This window comes from Canis aureus, chromosome 6 (genome assembly GCF_053574225.1).
Source record: "Canis aureus isolate CA01 chromosome 6, VMU_Caureus_v.1.0, whole genome shotgun sequence".
In the NCBI taxonomy this organism is placed as follows: domain Eukaryota; kingdom Metazoa; phylum Chordata; class Mammalia; order Carnivora; family Canidae; genus Canis; species Canis aureus.
In genome coordinates, this window is record NC_135616.1 from 238277 (window position 1) to 255865 (window position 17589).

A 17589-nucleotide genomic window follows, 5' to 3' on the forward strand; every position below is an offset into this window, starting at 1 on the left:
CCCTGGGAGAGAAGTGCATCTGGAGATAGAAAGGGCGGCCCGTCAGGGAGCAGCAGGCATTTGACAAAAACAAAGCCTCAAAGGGCACCCCCCCACCCCTGCCCCATGCCAAGAGCGTGGTTAGCCTGGCGCTCTGTGCCCTGCCCCGTGCCCACGAGCATCCTTAGCACAGGGCAGCCCGCCGTGCGCGGGGTGGGCTGCGCTCCTTTGGGACGGACACTGGTGACCGATGGCCATCCTCGTCCCCGAGGCTCCAGAAGTGACCGTCAATGCAATCAAATCCACTCACCATCATCGCTGGCAGATCACCCACCCCGAGGGGACTCGTGAGGGCTACCAGATGCGGTCCCTGGCCTCAAGGGTTTCAGGGCAAGATCAAAGGTTTTAGATTTTAGCCTTTGGTAGTCGGTGTGAAGCCTCTTGGGGTTTCTGAGGGACAGGATCACGGAATTTTGGCAAGACTCATCCGGCTGCCTTGCATCAAGTATCTTGGATGGTAAGACAATAAACAAAGGAACCAAGCCCTCAGAAGCCAACGTGTTACCAAGTGCCCAGAGAGGCCCTGGAACATTCTCTGCGCAACATGTGTCATGCTATCTAAGTCACGAGGTACTTACTTGCTCAGTGCTCAGTGCTCTTCAGGCCCCTGTGCCTCAGGAGCTTGGTTCAGGCCCTGAGCGCAGCCATTCCATCCCAGGCACCCGTTTCCAAGCAGCAATCTAGACACATGCATGTCGCCGTTCCCTCAAGAGTCCCAGTGCCTGAGAGGGGGAGGACTTCCTTGTGCCTTCCCACCCCTCTGTGTCGATGGCCTCTTCCCTCAGCACTGAGAAGAGCCGAGCTGATGGATTCTTCTCTGCCACAGAAATACCTCCTGGGACAGGTGACAGTGTGACACAGACACATCCACTCTCTTACTGCCCCAGGGACCCAGGTGTGGAATCATAACCTGCTAACCAGTTCAATAGGTAAGAATAATACTAATAATGAACACCATGGGCAGGGTCTGAGGCACACGGTACATAGGAGACACCAAACCAAGCCCAGTCCCTGTGCTCAGGTGATGATGAAAGTCCAGAAGATGCTCAATGCTATTCACAAACATCCATGGCGAGAGACCGACTATGACAGGATGTGAAAGAACTCCAGAGAAGCAGCTGAGGAAACACCACAGGCATGGGGGACACCCAAGTGACTTGTTCCACAGGCACGTATCAGGATGGTAGATGCTGACAGACCAGAAGAAGCTCTGCAGATCTGATTAGGTGGAGATAAAACAACAGCAAGAAAAATGTACGTCTCCTGAATGAACAACAGAAGAACACCGGCGCACGTGCTCTGCAGCCCGCCCAGGCGGCCCTGGACTCCCTACAGTCACTGGGCAGGGAGGTCCCCAGCCCTCACTACTCTGGCCATATGGCAATTGGCGGGGAAGCACATGGCCTGTGCCAGGAGGAGATGCAGTCCCAGGAGGCTCCAGGACATCTACTCGAGGGCTGTCTGAAACCTTCCTTTCTCCCCTCAGCAACATGAAATACTTGGCGGGTTTGACACAGTGGGTCCTGGTTGGAAAGGTGACAAGCAAGCCCCTCTAAGCCACAGCAGGCCCCACTGGCTTGGCGATGACCGGCAGCCCTCTGACCATCCCCTCCTCACAAGGCCACCCACAGATGCCAACAGCCGTGTTGTACATGTAACACGTACACAGCACCTTCAAAGTTCACTGGGTCCTTCTGCAGACATTGCTGAGTCTCACAGCATCCCTGGGGGGGGGGGGGGGGGAAGGCACTCAGAAGCCCGGGCTGCTGATAAAAGTTCTGCTGTACTGTTTCCTACTGTGTCTAGGATGCATCTGCAGGCACATTCCACTCCAATGATTTCTTTGGCTTCACTGTCTCTTCATAGCCTCCCTCCCCAGGAAGGACACCGTGACAGCCACTGGTTCCTCACTCCGAGACAACTTCCTGCCCATCTAGGGGCTACAGGAGAGTCAAAATAATAATTAAAGGGCATTGGAAGGCAGGTTTGGTTCATTATCAAATAAAATAGGCAGACACTGATGCAAAATGGGCTCATGGGACAGAGAAAGCATCAGCCTGGCTGCAGTAGGAAGCCACAGAGTACCAGGGGGTTGGAATGATGCCTGGCAGTTAGCAGAAACTAACTCATGCTGAATGCTTTTTTTTCTTTTTTTGTATAGTTGATCCTTAGTATTCATGTAGTCATATTCTACAAAGTCTCCATGACCACTGAATTAGCCGTTACTGGACCATCGCCCCCAGGGGAAATGGAAGGTCACGTGACTCTGAGCCACTGGTCAAAACCACAGAGCAGCCCACACACATTTGGGTGAATCTCCCCTTCCTGTTTCTGGATTGCTGAGTTGTGAACGCTGAACCCAGTCAACAGCACTACAAGGCCCGAAGGATGCTTGTGTAACACACGGACTGTCTCCATTGGGCACGTCCCAACCGTCTCATGTGCGGGGACCCCAGGGGCTGGAACTGAGGGCAGCATGTCGGCTCCAAGCTTATGGAGGTCAAGAAAACGTACAGAAACGTATAAAAGCGGCATTAAGTAAACCACAGAAGGAAAGACTATTCACAGCACGAGAGCTGCACCGGGGGCAGGGCGCGGTCTTACAGGCTCCCAGTGGGCACACGGCATTGGGTACCGATGACTGCCCCCTCGGTGCTCTGAGCAGGTCCACAAACAGCTGCGGGGGCACGGCGAGCACTGACTCTGGGTCACGAATCAGTACTAGCGGGTGGGTCAGCTGCAAACCCAGACCCATGAATCATGAGGAGTCGTCCTTTGTTGCAGAAGGGATGTGAAGAGAGGCACTCGGTCTGTGTCTGCGGAATGGGATCAGAGCTGGGAAGACAAATGAGTTATCAGGGCAACAGACACGGAGGCCAATGAAGTGGGAGAGGGCAGCCGGCCCTGCTCAAGCAGTGGCAGGAGGGGGCACGGCCCAGGGGCGGTGCGGCCAGGCGGGGAGGGCTGTGGATATTACCCGCAATCTCAGAGCACCTGGCCAGGTGCAGGACCAGAGAGGTGCAGAATTTCAGGACCTCAGAGGGTGCCCCAGGAGAGGGCCCAGATCAGGTTGGCACCCACCGCCCAGCACCCTTCAGAATCCCCAGGATGGAGAGGACTGGCTGGTCCGGGGGAGCAGGAGGAGCAAAGGGCTCCAGAGTGCCAGGCCTCCAAGTCTCGGGATCCAGTATCTGTACAAAAGGACATGGGGGGGGGGGGGGGCACTGAGGATGGGGGGGGCCAGAGCTGGGACTGGGGCCCAGAGCTGGGAACCAGGCACCAGAGCTGTGGGCCAGGGGCTGGAACTGGGAGCCGGGTGCCAGGGGTTGAAGCTGGGGGCCAGGAGTTGGGGGTCAGGGGCCGGGGGCCGGAGCCGGAAGCCAGGGGTTGGAGCTCGGGGCCGGGGCCAAAGCTGGAGGTAGAGGTCAGGAGCTGGGGGCCAGGGGCTAGAGCTGGGGGCTGGGGGCCGGGCAGGTCTTCCCCAACCCCACCTCTGGCTCCCTCCTGTGCACCCCTTCACCTTCCAATGGTGCATCACTGCTGACCCGTCTCCTTCGCAAATGTTGGTCAAAGCCCTTGACATGCCTGGACACCTACACGTGCCTGATAAAAGGCTTTGTCCTTAGGCCAGAGCTGGGCACTCTGATCATTCAGCTCACGTACAGACAGGAAACAGACACAGTTAGGGGGAGCTCTTGGAGCTTTTTCATTTGATCCCATTCCTTTATTTTCCCTTGTGTTGTCCTCACTTGAAGAGACTGATCCAAAACTACTGTTTGAAATAATGTCAAAGAACTTACTGCATATGTTTTCCTCTAGGAGTTTCATGGTCTCAGGGCTTCAGATATCTAATGCATTTGGGTTTATTTTTCTGTTTTTCTGTTTGGTGTAAGAGAATGGTCCAGTCTCATTCTTTTGCATGTGGTGGTTCAGTTTCCCCAACACCATTTGTGAAGAGACTGTCTTTTCCTCATTGCATATTCTTGCCTCCTTTGTTGTAGCTTAATTGACCATCGGATGTGGGTTTATTTCTGGGCTCTCCATTCTGTCCCATTGATCTATGGGTCAATTTTTGTGCCAACACCATACAGTTTTCATTATGATAGCTTTATAGTAAATCATGTGGATATCTAGGACTGTGATGCCTCCAGCTCTGTTCTTCTTTCTCAAGATTGCTTTGGCTACTGGGGGTCTTTTCTGATTCCATAAAGACTTTAGGATTCCTTGTTCCAGTTCTGTGAAAAATGTCATTGTTACTTTGATGGGAATTGTATTGAATCTGTAGATGGCACAAGGGAAACCATCAACAAAACCAAAAGGCAACCTACCTAATGGGAGGAGATATCCACAAATCATACACCCAACTAGGGGTTAATATACAAAATACATAAAGAACTTACACAACTGAACATAAAAAACCAAATACCCCAATTAAAAACTGGGCAGAAGACTGGAATAGATCTTTCTCCAAAGAAGACCTACAGATGGGCAACAGGCACATGAAGAGATAGATGCTCAGAGTCACTCAAGAGGGAAATGTAAATCCAAACCATAGTGAGACATTCCCTCACACCTGTAAGACCAGCTATCACCACAAAGACAAAAAAAAGCACAGGTGTGGAGAAAAGGAACCCCTGGTACCACTGTTGGTGGGAATGTAAGTGGTGCAGCCACTGTCAAAAACAGTAGGGAGGTTCCTCAAAAACGAAACAGAACTACCTGGTAGTCCAATGCTTCTACTTCTGGGTATTATCTGAGGACATGAACACACCAACTGGAAGAGAATGCACTCTTATGTTCACTGTGGCATTACTGATAACACCCAGGATACAGAAGCAACCTAAGTGTCCGACAGACGGATAAAGAAGATGTGATACACACAGACGTGCACCATGGAATATTATTCAGCCATAAAAAAGAATGAAATCTTGCCATTCGTGACAACATGGATGGACCTAGAAGGAATTATGCCAAATGAAACGAGTTGGGCAGAGGGAGACACGTACTGTATGACTCCACTTACATACGGAAGCTAAACAACAAAACAAACAAAGCAAAACAGAAATAGGCTCATAGATACAGGAAACAAACCCCTGGTCACTAGAAAGGGGAGGGCTTCTGGGGATGAAACAGGTGAAGGGGATCAGATGTACCAACCTCCAGTAAAAAATAAATAAAGAAGATGCAATGTACACACAGGGAACACAGCCGATAATACTGTAATGACCTTGTACAGTGACAGATGGCAATTAGACTTTCCACGGGGACCATTCTGTGATGTATATCAGATCTCTATGATTTAAGCCTGGGACTCGGAGGATATTGTACGTCAATTACACTTCAATTAAAAAAACAAACAGAGTCTCTGAGCTGACAGTCTGACTCCGGAGCCCTCAGCTTTAAGCAGGGGCCTAGCAGCTCCTGCATGCTCACTGCTGAGTCCCCGCAGCTTGGGGTAGAGCTGGGGTGTCCCAGGGACCGCAGAAATAGAAGTTGGATCATGCTCACCTCTGACCTTCCAGGGGAGCGCCTTGAAGCCCCAGGCTCAGTCCTTCCTTCTCCAGCAGCTTCCATCAGGCACAAGGGTGTCTGCCCCGTGCCGCCCCCGGTCCTGCCCCAGGACTTGGGCCAACACTCTGCTGTGCTGAGACTCTTCATACTTCTCCAACAAGGGGCCCGAATCTTCACCAGGCACCGGGCTCCGGCTCCTGACCCCGCAGGCTCCCCTCCCACGGAGAGCTCTGTGGTGGGCCAGCCCTGAGGACCAGAGACAAGTCTGTGCAAGCAGCCACCGCCCTGCTGAGAACTTTCCATCCCAAATTAACACACATGTTCTATTCCAGCCACAGAGCCCACTAATGCGAGTAACTTAATCACACTGTTGTTTGCTCAGTCTGGCCATAAAGCCCGTAAACCTCATCCTCCCGGGGGCTTTCGCCACTGGCTGGGGAATGAACGACACACGTCAAGCTCGTTACATGGCTCCCTCAGGACTGTGCTCCCATTTCTGCTCTCGGGCCCTCCAACCCCGAGCCACTGCATGTCAGCCCCGAGCAATGCCCTCCCCTGAATCACTGAATGCCAGCACCTAACCTTTAAAAAGTCCCGACAGGTCAGAGAGCAAGGCGGAACAAGGAAACTCTAATCAGGCATTGCTTCTATCTGCACATGCTCCTCATAAATTATGAAATCTCTTCTCGCCAAGTGTCTCCCAAAAAAGACAAAGAAAATGGATCTTTTTCTGCTCCCCAATCTAATCTGGGTATAAAGTGAAATTAAAATCAACAAACGGCTAAGTGTGCCTAACCCTTAGTCTATTAATCCAACAAATGGGTGGAACGATGCATCTACATTTAATAGCACAGGCAAATAGAAGAGCGGTTGGCTGCTAGCCCGGCAACGATGACACATGGACACGCAGCGTGGCTGAGAGGCAGCAGGACGTGGGTGGGAGAAGCAGGGGCCGGAGGGGCTGCAGGAGGCCCTGCTCTGTCACTGAGTAGCTCGTGGAGTTGGGTGTATATCACTTCACTCTCCAGGCCTGGGTTTCCTCCCCTGGAAAACACTGACATAAAGATAATTTGGTCACCGTGAGGGGTGCCCAGATGGCTCCGTCGGTTGGGCGGCTGCCTCTTAATTCCCACTCCAGTCAGGGCCGCGGGGTCCTGGGGTCAGGCTCCGTGTCGGGCTCCACAATGGGCCTGGAGTCTGCCTGGGGTCCTCTCCCTCTGCCCCTCCCTCCCCACCTCTCGCAGAATAAATAAATACATCTGTAAAAAGGTTTATTTGGTGACAGTGAGATCAAATAAGGCCCCGGGCCCAGAAAGCCCTTGTGAGACCCTTTGGTCCTGCTCTGAGGCAGACGAGGCCCCTGGGCCCAGGTGTCCCACGCGCTGAAGGGCCTTTGGAAGGTCTACCCTGGATTCCAGCAGAGCCCAAGGAAACTGCGCCGAGAGGATTTCGAGAAATCCCAGCCGGGGGAGGCAAGCTCAAACTGGATGGAAAGAATTCGTACTCCCCGTGGCCCGCCAGCCCTTGGCCTCCTGACGTGATCAGATGCTGGATTTGGAAGCAGCTAACACGATCAAATTCTTCACACTTCTAATTACTTCATGGTTTGTACACACATTTTGGCGGTTGCGTCAAGGCTGTTTTATTAATTCACAGATTTTCACTATTTTTGCTTCTCCTTTTCTTGCCAATTAGCTGCCCCTTGGCATCTGGGGAGAGCTACAGTGGGCACCGGTCCTCCCTGCCCCCTGGCCCCTACCCAGGGTGAGAGTCAGCAGCCAGCATGGTGGGGGGGGTGGCCTGGTGGGGCCATTCCCCAAGGATGCCCTCACTGCTTCCTCTGCCCGAGAGACCAGCCTGTAGGCCCCCCATGGCCTCAGGCTGATCCTACACGCGCTCCAGGCCCGGGCTCACACCTCAGGGAAAAGCCTGCCATCGCTACCCCCGTGAACATTCTTCCATTAGTCCCCCCAGGAAATTGGGAGAGAGCACCCGAGGCACCCAGGTCACCGGTGTGGCCAATCAATACCACCCAAACTCACAGCTGCATGAAACCCTGCCCGTCTGTCAGCCCTCGGCAGGCAGAACAGGGCAAGGATCTGGTTCGAGTCCAGCCACTCGTGGGCTCACCTCATCTCCCCAGGGTCACACCATACGTGCTACGTGCAGAGGACAGAGGTTCCAGGACTGCCACAAGCAGCCGGCTGAGGGACGCGGTACCTAGTGGCAGGGCGTGTGGGCCTGACTGTCAATCAGAAGGACCTCAAGACTGGGCTCCACGTGGAGCCAGGGCCTTGCCCTCGCCCAGGGCCCAGGCTGCCTGATGCTGGGGGCAGGAAGCGGGAGGGGGAGCCTATGGCTTTATGGGGCCATAGGCCCCCGCCCTGCCCTCCTCAAATGATTTCCTCAACCCCCTTCTTTTGGAATGACCCCCCGGGGGAGGGCCAGGCAAGACCCAGCTGAGGAAATGCAGAGGGAGTGGAGATGGAAGCCGTGTGGCAGGGCTGGGGGGCCAGAGCGCGGGGCTGGGAAGGCGAGGCCGCCCCCTTGGCCACAGGGCCCGAGAACATACTACTCATGTCGGGGCGCCGGGCGCCAGGGGCAGCCCGCATGTGAGAAACGGCACACGCTGGTGGACGCCAGCAAGGCCTTGACACCCGCCATCGGGCCTGGGGCTGACACGGGGCGTCCCTGACGGCGGGCAGGAGGGGTGCAGGAGTGACCCTCTGGGCGCAGCTGGCCGCCTGCCACGCCCACACCTGCACTGTCCCCCCGTCGGCCGCCAGGCTTCCCGCGCCCGAGGTGGGCTCCCGAGGTCGCAGGCCAGCTGCCCTGGGCACAGCACGTGTCTCCTGGGGCCAGCCCTGTCCTCGTGCCCATCAGCACAGGGAGGCCCGGCACTGGCGGCGCCTCGGGCAGCCTGAGCGGCGGCTCCCTACAGGCAGCAGCTCCTTGCACGTGGCCCGGGCTGTTTCCAGACACTCCTCACCCTCCGGGTCCCCGAGGCTGAATCAGGTTGGAATTCGGTGCCACAGGCCGAGGGGGAAGACAGGGCTCGCTGGCCCACCCGCCTCGACATGCGTCACGCATCACACTGGCTGCTCTCCAGTGTCGTGTCCTGAACACACCGTCCTCCAGGCCCCAAGGCAGCCAAGGCTCCCAAGGGGCCGCACCAGAAGAGCAGTCCAGACCCGGCCCTCAGCAAGGACACCGCATAGATTAAAAGGGATGTTTCTCATTGTTATATTTTTTTAAAGATTTTATTTTTTTGAGACACAAAGAAAGAGATCATGAGCAGAGGGAGGAAGAGGGAGAAGCAGGTTCCCCACCAAGCAGGGAGCCCGACGCAGGACTGGACTCGACCCCAGGACGCTGGGATCATGACCGGAGCTGGGGGCGGGTGCTTCACCGGCTGAGCTCCCCGGGCGCCCCATGCTCTTGTTCTAAAGCCCTAAACCCATATACCTGGCAGTTTGTGGTGGCTGCTACTCGATCATCCATAAAAGTCTTTCCTTGCCTGAAATAAATCACTGTTTCTCAGATGCTGCATTTCCAAACCTCCGGGCCTGTCACAGCCGCAGGGCAAGGCCCAGTGCCACCTAGGGCGACCGTTCCCACCAAGTGTCTAGCACTGGTGCCATGGACCCACACAGCCCCAGGGCCCTCCCCAGGCAAACCGCATCCGAGGACACACGGCAGGAGCGCGGAAGGGCCTCCGACCCCGCAGCTCTGCAGGGCCACTCCAGCTGTGGGAGGCCCTGGGCTAGAGGGGCAGGACAGCAGGACGGCCTGGTGCTTGTCCTCAGGGGTCCTCGCAAACGCCCTCCACACTGAGCCCTCTCCCACAGCCTGCCTCCCTGGGACAAGGGCAGGGCACGGGGCAGCCCCCGGGAGATGGGCATGGGCTCCCCGCCCTCCAAAGCCGTGGGGCCAGCAGGGGACAGACCTGCGGGTGCACCCTTGCTGCCATGAAACACCGGGTCTCCCCCCAGAAGACTCCCCCAAGCCCGCCTGGCTGGAAGGCAAGGCCCTCCTCCTGCTCTTTGGCCCACTTCTGCTGTTCCTTGTGTTTGTGGCCACCATCGTGCCTCTGCATATACTAAAGTCCCCCGAGGCCACCGTGAACTCCAGGGTTAACTGGTACTATGCGCACATCCTGTCTCCCCAGAGGCCCTGAACGGCCCACAGCGGGGACTCAGAGCCGGACACGGGCAGTAAGTGTCGGTGGACATCCGGGCGGGAAGGAGTTGCTCTTCGAATGATGGCATCTCTAACGTTGTGCCACATGGACACCACAGACATAAAGTCTCGTGCACACTTGGCAAAGAAAGAAACTGAAGAAACTCCAGGGAAATCTTAAGAAAGGTGTTGGCAAGAGCCAGCCTACCGGGGACAATGCAGGTTTCACTTCCAGGGAAAACTCTGCTCCTGGCGGCATCTGTACCTGAATTATCAAGAGCTCAATTCTCCAGCTCGCCATCCCTCTCTGCCACTGTGTGGGCTCCTGGTGGCGCTGACCACCAGCTCTGGATGGAGACAAGAGTCAAACCTCAAACCTTTAGCGGCTAAAGCAAACGGTCAGCGTGGGGAGTCGGCCAAAATCCATGACTTTGTGGTGGACTGAGGCTCTCCTGACTTTTCAGTTCACAGAGTCGCTTGCTCCCAGACCTGTCAGCACCTCTCTGCCACAAGGACCAGGTCCATTTCCCTCCCTGGGATCCAAAGGTCCTCAGGGGCAGGCATCTTCTCTCTCTGCCTGCAGGTTTGGAAGGCCCCACAGTGAAGAAGTCAGAGGGTCTGAATCTCAGCTTTATTGCCAACTACCCAGAAAACTAGGTGCGAGCTACTTAGCCCTTCCAAGGCTTGGTTTGCCCATCTGGAAAATGGTCATCATAGGGCCTCCGTGATGTGCTTAAGTGAGTGAACACATACAAAAGCACTGAACACAGGCTCCAGTCATGTAACGAGCGGTCAATAAAATTAAATACTGCTCTTCCTCTTTAATAGCCTCCAAGGACCCTGTTTCCTAGCAAGTCCCATAACAAAAAGGCTACTTGGCTCAAAAGAAGTAAAAATAAGATGGCATAATGATTAAGTCGATAGTTACCTAACTACACAGATAACGTCTCCAAGGGGGGAAGGAAAGTAGATGGGCGGGGGGCGGGGGGGGGTCGGGGAGGCCTACAGGTGGATTTTTCTTCTTCCTTTAAGTTATGTTAGTGTCGTTCTGGTTCTTTGTGCTGATTCCGAAAAATGAGTAGGGGTGCAGAGTGATCTTCATAGTGAACTATGTAGCCCCACTTCCCGCCCCGTGTGCAAACAAACAAAGTAAATGCTGAGAAGCCAGTTTCATCTTAGTGCACGCAGGGCACCTCGGATTGTAAAGAGGCGCATTCCACAGGCAGATTGCACGCCAGAATTTCCAAAGAGGGGACCTAAGAGTCTGCATCTTATTAAGTAAGTTCCTCAGGGGATTATACGCCCAAAAGTCTGAGAGATTCTAGAAAGAACTCTGGGTTTGCAATCAGAAGATCCAAGTTCTAGTCTTAGCTCTGCGGCTGTCTTTTAGCAAAAGTCCCACATCCTCCTGGGTTCCCTTTTGCTTTCTGCTTGTAATGCTTCCAACTGGATGATCACTGAGATCCGTCCTAAAAGAGAAGGGGTCAGTCACATTCCCCATCGGGAACCCAGGACAAAGGAGAAAAGCTGGCCAGAGAGCCCAGATTCCTGAGGATAACTAAATAATCCTCAGGACAAATAAATATTCAGCAAGTGATCAGGCCTCAGCAAAAGTGAGATGCATGGTGACGTCTGCCAAGCCAAATAACGCCGCCGCACAGCCTGCATTCCCCGGGAGAGCCAGGACCCAGCTCTGCTTCACAGCCGGCAGCTGGCGGCAGGGCCCAGCCTCCTCTCCTGCCAGGCCCCCACGGCTCCAGCCTCCAGCCAGGCAGAGAGAAAGGACTGTGGGAGGAGAGAGGGAGCTCACATTCCCGGCTCTGGGAAAAGGCCACCATGGCTACAAACGAGAAATTTCCCTGAGGGCGAGTGTGTTGGCTGCACCGAGGGAGAAAGAACCACTGGCAAGACTGGAGAGGAGGGCAGCCACCAGAGACCCCCGAGCTGTACTCCCCTCCCTGGGGCAGTCAGAGCCCACGTCCAGCGTCATGTGAACGCCCAGGACCTGATGAGCCCGTTCACCTGCTGAGTAGACATCATGACTCACAGAAAAACAGCCCATGGCTGATCATTTCATTCCTTCTAATGAAGGAGTAACAAATACCCTATTTGCAGACTGCCCGGTACAGCATGTAGGAGCTCGTACCCCTTAGGCCAGGATGCTCTGCCTGGATGTTAACCCAGGTTCACAGAAGGTCGAGTTTTTTTTTATTTTTTTTTTTATGATAGTCACATAGAGGAGAGAGAGAGAGGCAGAGACATAGGCAGAGGGAGAAGCAGGCTCCATGCACCGGGAGCCCGACGTGGGATTCGATCCCGGGTCTCCAGGATCGCGCCCTGGGCCAAAGGCAGGCGCCAAACCGCTGCGCCACCCAGGGATCCCGAAGGTCGAGTTTTTATGTCGACTCGAAAGATCCTTCAAATACCTCTTTCTCTTTGCGGGGGGGGGGGGGGCATCCTCATTAGGATAAGACATTTTGCACTTACATTCACCTGCTTGCAGTGGTAACGTGCAGACTTTAGCTTCCTTGGGGCGCAGAAAGACATGCTGTAGGGAGGCAGTTACCCCGCCCGGAGCCTGAGATGGCAAGTGTCCAGCACACCGACTTTCTCTTTTTGGGGGGCGTGGGGGCAAAGGGGGAGGGAGAGAGACAATCTCGAGCAGGCTGCATAACCAGTGCCGAGCCAGAAGCGGGGCTCGAGCTCATGACCCCGAGATCATGACCTGAGGTGACACCGAGAGTCAGATGCTGAACCACTGAGCCAGGCGCCCCTGCACACTGGCTTTCCGACAGTATTTTTTTTTTTTTTTCCGACAGTATTTTTATAGGTCACAGTCTTTGTATTTTCTCTCCAGGTTTGGGATTTTTTAAATCCTAATCTATCTCTTCAAGCACCTGTCCCACATGGGCTCACCCCAGTACGATGATGACGCTCTCATAAGCCGAGCAAATGTTTCCTTGTCAGGCTTGTAAATGGTTCCTCGTTACTTGTGGTCTCTAACACCTCTACAGATAGAGATTTTAAAAGCACCGCGATACATTTTAGAGATAATTCAAAAACACAAGTGTCCTCCAAGACAAGGGAAATTAGCAGGAATAAATAAAAGACACAGCCTTTACCCTCAGTTTTATTATGAGATACAAAGGACAGGCATGGCCACCGGAAAAGGCCTGAGGGTCTTAGAGGACCCCAGATTAACATCGGAATCACCATGGCAAAAGCCATCTTACCACAGACCTATATGAAGAAAAATATGACTTCAGAGCCTGTGTATCTTCCTCCTCTTATTTTCCCCCACATCACTCAAGCCCTTTTTCAGGGTATCCTGTTCAGTTTTAAAAGTGAAATGAGGGATAAAGGGGGGTGGGGGGAGTATAGTGAGAGCAGGTGCAGGGTACTGTAACTAGTTTGGTTTACTCACTTGGGTAAGTATACCTTCTTTAAAGCCAAAGAAGCTCAGACAATGATGACCAGCAGAACGGGGGTGTCACCACGCGAAGGGTCAGGGGAGCTGAACATGTTAATGCTAGAGATACAGGTGGATTTGGTGCAGGGGGTAAAAAGGGCTGCAGGGAGCACACATGCACACACCTTACTTACAGATCAAAAAAAAGAAAGTTTCAGGGGACTCCTGGGTGGCTCAGCAGTGGAGCATCTGCCTTTGGCTCAGGGCATGACCCCAGGGTCCTGGGATTGAGTTCCACATCAGGTTCCCTCCATGGAGCCTGCTTTTCTCTCTGCCTGTATCTCTGCCTCTCTCTCTCTCTATGTCTCTCAGGAATAAATAAAAATGAAAGGAAAGAAAGAAACGAAGAAAGAAAGAAAGAAGAGAGAAAAAGAAGAAAGAAAGAAAAAGAAAGAAAGAAAGAAAGAAAGAAAGAAAGAAAGAAAGAAAGAAAGAAAGAGAAAGAAAGAAAGTTAGTTTCAGGCTCAAAGAAGAAAGTTTGCAAGTAAGTGCATGCTCTCGTCCAAAGGAATGGCCGGCTCCTCACAAAGCAGTGAGCTCCCTGCTGTGGGACATGTTCCAGGAGAGGCAACAATCTGTCACAGGTGGTATGAGGGCTCTGGCACTCGGTGCTACAATGTCAGGAGCATCTAAACAAGGGTAGTCACGGAGCTGGAGCACAAGATGGATGGGCGGTAGGTAAACGTCTGTGGTCACAAGTCTGAGTATGATTTCACAGGAATGTTCTAGAGAGGATTTTAAATCCTAAGATGGGCAGGTGGATCCGAAGGCCTATGACATTTCCTTCACTGGATTCCTGGTGTAACATCGGACTGATCCACGAGGACAGGTGCAATCACCGACCTCTGGGCCTTCTCTGCTCCAGGATCCAGTTCTGCGTGAGAGCATCCTCAGCTCTGTGACAGAGCTGGAAAAGGGGCCCCTGGTGGGAGCAACAGACTGGAGTTTGTCAGGGGTTTAACCAAATGGAATAAAAAGGGGTCGCAACTCTAAGGAGGGTCTAATCCCTGCAAAGTCAAGTTTGACAAAAAGTAATTATCATGAGGTTTCCCATGGGCTTACCATGAACTATTGAAAATGCTTTTAAAACGAAACAAGTGAGCAAAGGGGGGAAAAGGAGAAGGAGACAAACCAAGAAACAGACTTCACTGGAGAGACTGAGGGTCTCTGGAGGGGAGGGGGCGGGGGGGGATGGGGATGCAGAGGGCTCCTGCGATGTCCTGTAGGTGTCCTATGGAGGTGCTGAATCTCTATACTGTACACCCAAAACCAATGTCATGCTGTATGCTAACTAACTGAAACTTAAATAAAAGCTTCGAAAAAAGGACATTAATATGGAGAAAATTGAAAAAGTTAAAAAATAAAGTGCTTTTTAAACCCTACACTTTAGTTCCTGCCATGTACCACTTTTTAAAAAATGGAATCATTTTTCTCTTTGATTTAAAAGATCAAAATTGTTTTCTCTGTTAAAAAAAAAGGGGGGGCTATCTCAGTATTGCCTCTGAATTTACAGAACCCTACATGTTACTTATTTGAAACTACTTTAGCCAGAATGGGCCAACTCTGCCCTCATTTTGAGAAAATCTGCAAAAATCCAAGAGGAAAGAGAAAAAACCCTGGGTAGTTATTCACTTTATAAAAGCGTCCTTCGTTTTGCACACCAGCTCACAGAGACACGTAGAGCACGAAGCTGAGCCTCAGAGAGGAGGATGACAATGATGGTGACAATTATCCCCACATATTAAACACTCCCTTTGGGATCCCTGGGTGGCGCAGCGGTTTGGCGCCTGCCTTTGGCCCAGGGCGCGATCCTGGAGACCCGGGATCGAATCCCACATCGGGCTCCCGGTGCATGGAGCCTGCTTCTCCCTCTGCCTGTGTCTCTGCGCCTCTCTCTCTCTCTCTGTGACTATCATAAATAAATAAAAATTAAAAAAAAATTAAACACTCCCTTTATGCCAGACCCTTACCTATATGGCCTCTCAAATACGTTCACTCACTTAAGACTCAAGACACCCAGTGCAAGACCTCGTTTGTCAGCCATCTGCGCACAGTGGGAGGCGTGCAGAACTAATGTGTGCAAACCCAGGGAGGGATCCCTAAAAAGAGAGGAATGCCCTGCTTTTCATCCTTTTCCCTTCCTTCTGGCTGAGTTGCACACGTGGTAACCCCTCCTGACCCATTCAGCTGAGGGCACTATTGGAGGGAAAGGGGCACAGCCAGATGGAGAAAGCCTGGGCCCCGACTCTCGGGAGCTGCCGCAGCCCCATGGGCAGAGAAATAGACTGCTGGGCATTTCAGTGACGAGAGCACGGAGACTCAGCCCTGGACTCATGCAAGAAGGCCGTGTGCACCAGGCCCACACTTTAGAGAGCTCACAGTATCGCAACACATGCGCACACACACATGCACACGCACACATACCGGTCACTCAAGACCACTGACACTGTGCAACCAGTACCTAGAACATCCTCCGGCACGACTAACATCACTCAAGCCCCAGGGACACATTTCTCCCCGTCTCTTGCCTTTGTCTTCAAAACAAAAGGCCACTGTGTCCACGTGTCCTGAGTGACTGGGGCCTGGCCGCGACCGACGTCAGGAACAGAGGCAACAAGGGTACAAGGGGAACCTGAGCAGCGCCAGCACTCGGGCCTCAGCTCATCACATGCTCCTCTCAGCGTCAGCGCAGCAGGTTTCTGCATAATGAACAAGTACAGCTTCCCAGCGGGACAGATTATCTACTTTTTTTTTTTTGTTCCTCTTCATCTTCCAATTCTTGGTTCCAGCAGCACCACTGGGTTAAGCGTGGTATTTGCGAGTTGCATACGAAAGTGGAGCAGTAGTGCTCAGTATTAGACAATTTATGTGACTCTTAAATCCACACACATCTATGTAGGTCTGAAGTCAATGCATGTGAGATGTGACCCTGTGTCTCTACACCAGCAACCAGATAGACTTTGAAAGTTACAACTACAAGTAGTTTTAGTTTTTTAAAAGACTTTTATGTTTTTTTTCTAAGATTTTGTTTTTAAGTAATCTCTACACCCAATATGAGGCTCAAACCTACAACAACCCTGAGATCAGGAGTCACATACTCTGGGGCACCCGGGGGGCTCAGGGGCTGAGCATCTGCCTTCGGCTCAGGGCGTGACCCCGGGGTCCTGGGATTGAGTCCCACATTGGGCTCCCCGTGGGGAGCCTGCTTCTCCCTTTGGATGTGTCTCTGCCTCTCTCTGTGTGTCTCTCATGAATAAATAAAACTTTAAAAAAAAAGAGTCACATACTCTACTGACTGAGCCAGCCAGGTGTGCCTATTTTTATTAAAATATTTAATAATTGGGGATCCCTGGGTGGCGCAGCGGTTTAGCGCCTGCCTTTGGCCCAGGGCGCGATCCTCGAGACCGGGGATCAAATCCCACGTTGGGCTCCCGGTGCATGGAGCCTGCTTCTCCCTCTGCCTATGTCTCTGTCTCTCTCTCTCTCTGTGTGACTATCATAAATAAATAAAAATTAAAAAAAAATTTAATAATTGAACTAAGGTTCAAGGAATTAAATAACAATTCAGCCTAAATTATTTTAATTTAAAATGTAATACTTATTATTTATGATTTGTATTGCCTTTTAACAGATTTTTTAATATTTTAGTAATCTTTTGAAGACTTTCATTTAAAATGATTTTTGATGACTTTAAACTTATATTTTGATGAAAATACATCCAAATTTCGATGTTTATAGCAACAATGTCCACAATAGCCAAACTGTGGAAGGAGCCTCAGTGTCCATCGAAAGATGAATGGATAAAGAAGATGTGGTTTATGTATACAATGGAATATTACTCAGCCATGAGAAATGACAAATACCCACCATCTGCTTCAACGTGGATGGAACTGGAGGGTATTATGCTGAGTGAAGTAAGTCAATCGGAGGAGGACAAACATTATATGGTCTCATTCATTTGGGGAATATAAATCATAGTGAGAGGGAATATAAGGGAAGGGAGAAGAAATGTATGGGAAATATCAGAAAGGGAGACAGAACATAAAGACTCCTAACTCTGGGAAACGAACTAGGAGTGGTGGAAGGGGAGGAGGCAGGGGGTGGAGGTGAATGGGTGACAGGCACTGAGGTGGGCACTTGACGGGATGAGCAATGGGTGTTATTCTGTATGTTGGCAAATTGAACACCAATAAAAAATAAATTTATTATTATAAAAATAACAAATTTGACACACATTTTTTAATACTTTAGATTTTTTTTAAAATTATTTATTTATTTGCGAGAGAGAGAGAGAGAGAGAGCACAAGTGGGAGGAAGGAAACAGAAGGAGGAGGAGAAGCAGACTCCCTGCTGAGCGTGGAGCCCAACCCCAGCCTGGTCCCAGGGTTGAC

The 17589-nt window shown here is 52.1% G+C and overlaps 1 protein-coding gene across 4 annotated transcripts in view; it reads right to left on the bottom strand.

Annotated features, from left to right (window-relative positions):
• MAPK4 (mitogen-activated protein kinase 4) overlaps nt 1-17589 on the bottom strand; it is a 148754-nt gene that overhangs the window by 87372 nt on the left and 43793 nt on the right. The window contains exon 1 of one of the 4 annotated variants that reach the window (XM_077899754.1): nt 5548-5741. The exons of the other annotated variants lie outside the window; for them this stretch is intronic. The gene's annotated coding sequence lies outside the window, so the exon portion shown is untranslated. Of the gene's footprint in view, nt 1-5547; nt 5742-17589 lie in introns of those variants that run through there. 4 annotated transcript variants of the gene reach the window in all.